The 8,148-nt window shown below is 31.4% G+C and overlaps 1 pseudogene; it reads left to right on the forward strand.

Annotated features, from left to right (window-relative positions):
* LOC108820115 (amine oxidase [copper-containing] alpha 2, peroxisomal-like) overlaps positions 1-7,679 on the forward strand; it is a 44,067-nt pseudogene extending 36,388 nt beyond the window's left edge.
* Positions 7,680-8,148: the final 469 nt, after the last annotated feature.

The following is an 8,148-nucleotide window of genomic DNA, read 5'->3' on the forward strand; positions in this document are numbered from 1 at the left end:
AAAAAATAGACCATGTGCATCTACTCCTTGGGCACACCCCAAGAGCAGGCACTGTTTGATAGTTATCTCAATATATAAAGATAACAACTCCGTCAAAATATGATAAGTATATTTTTTTTAATCATGGTTTTAAGACTCTAATTTTTTTTTTCTTATGGTATTTGCACTACTAGTGTTAATATAAAGAATTATGGTCCATGTAAAATTATTTATACCTATATTTTGTTAAAAGGTATGTGCAATTTAAATTTAATTAAAAATAAATAATACGTATAACTTGTGGAATAAAAAATAGACATGCTTAATAATGTGATGATTTCAAATGGTGGTGAATAGATGGGCGAATTGGGAGTTTCACATGTCGTTCGACATTCGAGCCGGTCTCAATCATCTCTCTTGCGTCCATTTTTGATATGGATGATGATCGAAGTAAGTATCGGAAGTCTATTGAAGGCCATTTTTCAGAGATATTCATACCCTACATGGACCCAATTAGTGATGATTGGTACTCTATTTACTTACCTTGACTGTGTGACTTCGGTTGTGGTCAATCCGCGGTGTCTCTTGAGCCGTATACCGATTGTCCCGCGAATGCTGGTTTCATGGATGGTGTTTTAGCAAGCCAAGATGGAACTCCTACAAAAGTATCCAATGTTATGTGCATTTTTGAAAAATATGCGGGAAACATTATGTGGCGACATACCGAAGCTGAGATTCCTGGGTTAAAGTAATAAATTATAATATCATATTATGAAATATATCTTCGTAATTGTACGATTTTCTATTGATACATAATATGATAAAATAGTTATATTGACATAAAATGTTGTTGCAGATCACTGAGGTGAGACCTGATGTAAGTCTTGTAGTCCGGTTGGTTACAACAATGGGCAACTACGACTACATAGTCGACTACGAGTTTCAAACCTAGTGGTTCCATCAAAGTGGGGGTAAATTTTTCGAAATTTTTCATTTTAATTCATTGATTTGAAACTTAACTGTGTATCATTTCCGTTTTCCATTTTGGTTAAAACTCCTTTCATACATAAACATATTTGCTTATGTTATAAAAACGAACGCGATATATATCTCTATAATATTATTTGAAAAGTGAACTTCTCTATGTAGCACTCTCACGTTAATTTAAAAAATGGTTAATTACATGCATAACCTTTGTAAATTAGAAGTATTATTCATATATGTAAATACTAAGAGCTTTTTGTTATATTTTCTTTTTTCTTAATAATATTACAATTTTAATTTTGTTTTTATTATTTTATCACAAATCATATAAATATAAAAATCATTATGGCCTTTGAAATCTGATTTTTTGTTGTACGAGAAAACTTGCCTAATTCAAAAACTGTTATATTTCTTTCTTCCGCAGATGGCGTATTGTCGGAAAGAAACCTACGCTTAGGTATGTTAGAATTTGATATATATCTCTATAATATTATTTGAGAAGTCAGTTTCTTACGTGTCGCGCTCACTTGTTAACTCTTACGGTGGTTTGATTAGAATGATACCCTTAATGAATCAAATATATATAATTATTATTAAATATTTATTTTATCTTATTTTTCCTTTTTATTTAGGGTTTCCTTTTACTTTTTTCAAATAACTTATATAAAAGAAAATTTAAATTTTAAAACGAAAAATATATAGTGAAATTCATAATAAGGAAATTTTACAAAATAATCTTGATTTTAAATGAAAAGAAACAAATTCCCCTTTTAAAACATAACCTTAAAACAACATAATATATATTTTATAAGTATAAAGCATTTTATCTAAATCAATCTATATCTCAAATTATTAAAAAATAATTTAAATAACATAAATAATGATATAAAGATATCTTTAGTAAACAAAATTTAATGTAATCTTCTTTTAGGTTCCCTTTTATAATCTTCAAAATAACATATATGATAAAGTGAATATTTATAAAACTTAAAACGAAAATATTTTTAAATATAATGTGATTTTATGAAAAAGGAAAGTTTAGAAAATAATCTTGATATGATAGTAAATAATTAATCTTTCTTTTTAGAATGTATCATTTATGTTTTTTATGAAATTTTGTACATATAATTACTTTATTTTGATAATTTTATTTTTTGAAAATTAACATATATTAAATTACTAAGTCCTATAAAATTAACATTTTCTTGGGGCTATTTACAACTAGAAAATTATATAATATATATACACATCTAAGATGAAAACCAAACAAATGCAATGAATACAATTAATATGATTTGGTTGAAATAGATTAGAAATAATTATACTTGAATTTGATTCATATGTAACTCGAAATACCAATAAATGAGTAATTAAACCAATCCATTTTTTTACAAAAAGTCAAACAATAAACAAAAAATAATATATTTTCACTTATAGTGATATTTTTATATATATAAATTATAGAACAACTCAACATATTACTAAATAAATATGAAATTCTCAAATAATTTTATTAAATATTAACCAACTATTGCAATTAAGTATCATTGTTATATTTATTTATGTAATTTTCAATTGATCGACACTTTCAGTTTATTTTTACTAGATAATTATCAAAACAACTTATACATTAAATTATACATAATCTTATTAATATATATATATATATATTATATATATATATATATATATATATCTAGATAAGAATCAAACTACATGAAAATTAAAAAAAAAATCAAAATTTTAATTTGTATTAACAAAAATATCTTAGTTGAATTGAAACGGTAAATGTTATATGATATATCCAAATAATAACCAAACAATCGAGATATTAATCCAAAATTATACATCTAATTAAATAACATAATGTTACATAAATAAAACCTAGCATATTGATTATAATATAAATAACAAAATAGTTAAAAATTTAAAAATTAATAAATTATAATAATGTAAATAAATTATTATAATATATTTACTTTATAAGTATTTATATCTGTGCATGAGTACGGAAAATCACCTAGCATATATATAATCCTTGTTATATTTACTCTACTACTTCTGTTTTCTAAAGCTTCAAAAGGATAGAAGACTATCACAATTTTGTTTTCTCTGCTTCTTTCCTAGGTTGTCGCATGAGACCCAACAACTTTTTGAGAGCGCCTTTTCCTTCCCTAATCCTACATGGAGTAGTGTTCCAAAAGTTGATCTGGAAGTCGTTCAGTGGCTCCCTTGAGATACTATCATCCCCATGTTTTTGAGGGGCCGATCCTTTTTCTTTAGATTATAGATAATAAAATTCTTAAAATCCAAAGGAAATTCTCATTGCCTCTATCGATGGAACTTTGGAGCCCAGCTAGATTTGAACGAGCTTCTGATGGAGGAATGGATGAAATTTACATCTATGAGGCCTTATTGGTGGCAAATTTTGAAGGGGAATACCTCCTCTAATAGCGGAAGTTCGTCATACTTTGGTTTTCTCATTCACACAACTCGATCCTCTAACTTGGGGAACTCTAACTTGGATGAAAGTTTTTATGATGTTTCTTTACTCCACTGGCTAATAGGAGAGAGTTCTATCATATTCGTTCCCGAGATGGCCAACCAGTTGTTAAAGAACCGTTGAAGGCTACCAAAGATAGCTAGCATACCTTTTGGGAATCGTTGGAATATAAGCTATATGTTAATGAAGGTCAGAGGGGCCTCACGGCTTTCCCTTGTTTTGCATTGTGTAGTAAAAATTCGTGACTTCAATTTATGGAATATTTATTTAACTCTTAGCTAATATGCATCTAGTGTTAGCTTTCACCCAGTCGGTATCATTTGATACGAAATCATTGGGTGTAGGAGGCACTGACTATTCCTAGGACATTAGATGGGTTTCATTCTTGGTGACTCAGGAAGCTTTGTTTCAAATTCGTATCTGGTGTAAGAATCCTTCTCTTAGTTGTCATCACTTTGTGGTGTCGCTTACCTTTCCTTTTTTTATTTTGTACTTAATAGAGAATAGGCTGGAGTTTCCTATAGCTCCTGTTTTTGATGGATCTATCGAGGAGTGTGTAGTGCCGGTTTTGGATGCTCATCCCTTTCCAATTGCTGATCCATGGGAATACAATCATTGGGAGGTGAGAGATTCTACCACTATGAGTTACAAGGTGTTTGTCAGGGATCAAAACGAGGGAGATTATAGGAAAATCCTTTTTCTTTGGGCAAAGGTTCAGACTTTGATCAGCCAACAATAATCAGTGATCCAGACGGCGAGGATCACTTCTTGCTGGAAACTTATGTAGCATTCACATGTATTGGAAGCCCCACAAAGAATTCTGATCAGTGCCAATAGGTGACGGGTCGATGATGATTTAGGAGGCTTTCTCCTATGTCGGTTCCTGACAGAGGATTGATACTCTCTGGAGACCTATCTCGCTAATCACCTCTCCTTTTTGCTGTTTTAATATCTGGTTTATGAATTTTGTCATTGGTCCTTTGATGACTTTTCTTTGTTTTTGAGAGAACATTCTTTTATGCCTTGAGCTTTATTCACTGTTTTACTCATGTTTGTTTTTAGGCCAATTGTTTGCATTCTCCCTTCTAAAATTTTTTCATCGTTTCTAAAACTACTTTGTAGTGCTGAAAAACATCCGTCGCTTGCAAGTTTTCCTTTGTGTCGGTTTTAACGTCTGCGGTCATGATTGTTAATCTTTTTTGGCGTGCTTTCTAATTTTCCACAGATGACGTCAATTGTTTGATCTGAATTTAGCACATGATGGAAGTATATATGAATTCAATTGTAGGTATATTTGAAAAATGTTTATTGATGAATAAAAAAAATTATAAAAATAATAATATTATAAAATTATGTCAAATCAATAAAACCAAAGGAATGATATAACCCTAGTTTTGTGTCGAACGGTATGTGTTTTTAAATCGATTCTCGTTCTTTGACAGTCTCCTTATATATAGAATCTCTTTTTTTCTATTTCCTTAAAGTCGATCTAAATGTATGCCAACATCAGTTCATCTTGTCGGTTTCAATTAAGCTGGACTAAATTCTATTATTTTAGTGGATCTTGTCTCAGACAAAGAGTCTGAATGGTGACCGTGGTTTGGTTAAAATAATTAGTGGTGCATAGTGCGGTATGGTGCAACTGTAGTTTGTGCCATTTGCAGGATAAATGCAGATTTTGTAAAAAAATAGTGCGGTTTTGATGTAAAGTAGTGCGGTTTTGATTGAAAATAATGTAAATATATATATATCACTATAATTAAAAATTATTTTAGTGAAAATATCATAACTTTTATAATTTAAAATATTAAAATTAATTTGAAATAAAAATTCTACATTTTTAAATTTTATTTTAAATAGAAATCTAACTACTAAAATTCTTTTGAAATAAAAAAACAAATCAAAAACATTGTAATGATTTTTAACAACAAAAAATATTGGGAAATTGTCAAAAATACCACATTCATAATATCGTTTGAAAAAAATTTCATGTTTACACTAACTAATATTGCCCTCAGTTTAAAGAGAGAAAAAGACATTTAAACGCTAGGGTTGACTAATCTAAACTTAAGATTTAGATTTGAGATGTGGGGTAGATTTTATTGTTTAGAGTTTAGGGTTTAGAGTTTACTGTTTCGATTTAAGGTTTTAGGGTTGAAATTTTAAAAAAGTATATTTTGAAAACAAAAAAAAATTTTAGAGTTAGGATTTAGGTTTTAGGGTTTATGATTTAGAGTTGAGGGTTTAGGGTTTATAGTTGAGGGTTTAGGGTTCGAATTTTGTAAAAGCATAATTCGAAAAATATAAAAAAGTTCTTTTTATTTATTTAAAATATTATATTATATATATAGAAACAATGGTATAAGAATCTTTTATCTTTTAATAAAAAAAATAGTTTTGAAAATTTGTCTTCAATGGTGGTAAACATTAATAATGGTACCAACAAAATGGTAAACATGCAGATTCCCAAAAAATATAATATAGAACAAATATTATGTCTTTATATATATTCATAAAACGAGTAAATATTTTGAACATACGTAGGGGTGGCATTTCGGTTTTAATTTAGATTGAGTTTGTTTATATGAGTATTAAAAAACTTTAACCAAAATAAACAAAAATTATTCGGTTAATTTGGTTCTTGAGTTCGAATTGATTTGTACTTGTCTAGTTTAATCGAGTTGGTTTTTAATCTTATTCTAAGTCGGTTACTAAATTAAAATTACATTTATTGAAGAAAAATATATACTATAGATATATTATATTTGGTATAATGTTATTTATTAAATAATGTTATTATATTATTGATTAGTTAAAGTTAAATAAAAATAATGAGTTAATAATACCTTAAACAAAGAAAAAGCATTCTCTCCATTTCAGAAATATCCATGTTTTAAAAAAAATTGTTTCTAAATGATAGCAAATTATAAATTTTAAGAATAAATTAATTGTATTATATGAATTTGATTGGTTTAAAAAATTATAGAATATAGCTAAACAGAAAAAAAAAATATTATCAAAATTTTCCTTTTTTAATAAGTGCGAAAATCTGGGAGTATAAGTTAATATATTATTTCCTGTGTTCAGTTACCAAAAGAAGTTGTGATGTGTTGAAAGCGGAATTCGAAAAAGCGCTACTCAATGCGTTGTTGGAAAATTAATAGCGGTTTCACTAATTTTTTCACAACGTATTTCGAAAATGCAAATCACAATGAAATATGTGAATGGTAAACCAATTGGGGTTTTGTAAATTTCGCAGTGAATTCCGTGAATTACATGTCGCCATTATCAACCATATATTCCATTCACGTGGTTCTGACCACAAATCACGTGGTCCTGACCTCAGATATCTGGTTATCTATAAAAGGTTCGAACTTCCATAAAGAAAGTGACAAAACGTGGTCTTGATGAAAAGAAATTAATTTAATTACAAAAGCTGGTCTTGATGAAAAGAAAACTAATTAATTACAAAAAGCTCGTGCAGTATATATTGGCAAAGCAATGCAACGCATTGTAGACACCTTTAATTCTCAAAGAGAAAAAGAGAGTATCCTTCTCTTTTCGGCGTACGGCCGGCGCGCGAGCGACCGTGCCATCGCCGAGAGGATCTGTTTTGGCATTATTTTATTCCTTTTCTTCTCGCTGTACGCAGTACTTTCACTGTCAGCCTTGTCCGAGCTCTGAGAGCGTAAATATCGTTGTCTGTGGTTTGGCTTTTGGAGGAAAGACGCGGTCGGTTAAAGATCTTCGAGGAGAAAGAAGAGGGTTGTTTGTTCTCTCCGGATGATGGAGTCTCCCATAGATCCATCGACGCCGGTCTACATGCGGGGAGGAGGAGGGGGGGGGGGGGGGTGGGGGCTTTTTTCAGATATCCACCGACGCCGCTATAGCTTACCGGGAAGGGGAGGCTATGTCAGCTCTTGCTTCGTCGGCTTCTGGACTACGGAGAGAGGAGGCTTACTAAGCTAACCCAAAGCTTTTGGGTGGTGGTGATTAAATCGAAGGATCTCAAGTTTGGTGTGGCTTATGATGAGCTCGTGGGCTGTCAAGGAGGAGACCTCAGCTTGAGAGGAAGATCTCCGGTGATGCGACGACGTACGAGAGGAGAATAGCGGTGGTTTCTTGGCTTGCTTGTCTAGGGTTTCCGGTGGTTCAAGTCGGAGAAAAGTCGGTAGGGCGAAGACCTCTCTGGCGTGAAGACAGAGCGCCGTAGATCAGCTATGGAGACGTGGAGACTCTGCGTTATCGGAGCTCCGGCAAAAAGAGGGTGTCGGTGGTTTGGGTTGTCGACGGCGGTGCGAAGTGGTTCGATCAAGTAGAAGCGGGGTGACGCGTGGCGTACAGATGGGCCAGATTCTTACACGTGTCCCGCCTGCCTCCTTGATGCACTACTAGGGCAAGCTGTCTGGTTTTGTGTTTTTGGGCGATGGACCGTTTTGTTATTTTGGGCTTTGCCCTTTGCTGTAGCAGCCCGGATTTTAGTGGCTTTTTTGGTTAAAACTCTTGTGCAGTCGAACCCAGAGTTTAATTTGCGGATTAGCTTGCTTTATGGGCCTTGTAATGTTTCCTAGTTTGGACCTTTTAATAATATTTATCTAGATGAAAAAAAAAATTGGCAAAGCATATTATTCCAGCTGTATAAGTTCACGCTGGACCTTAAAGTCAATCATTACGCTATGTGA

Source organism: Raphanus sativus, chromosome 8 (assembly GCF_000801105.2).
Source record: "Raphanus sativus cultivar WK10039 chromosome 8, ASM80110v3, whole genome shotgun sequence".
NCBI lineage: Eukaryota > Viridiplantae > Streptophyta > Magnoliopsida > Brassicales > Brassicaceae > Raphanus > Raphanus sativus.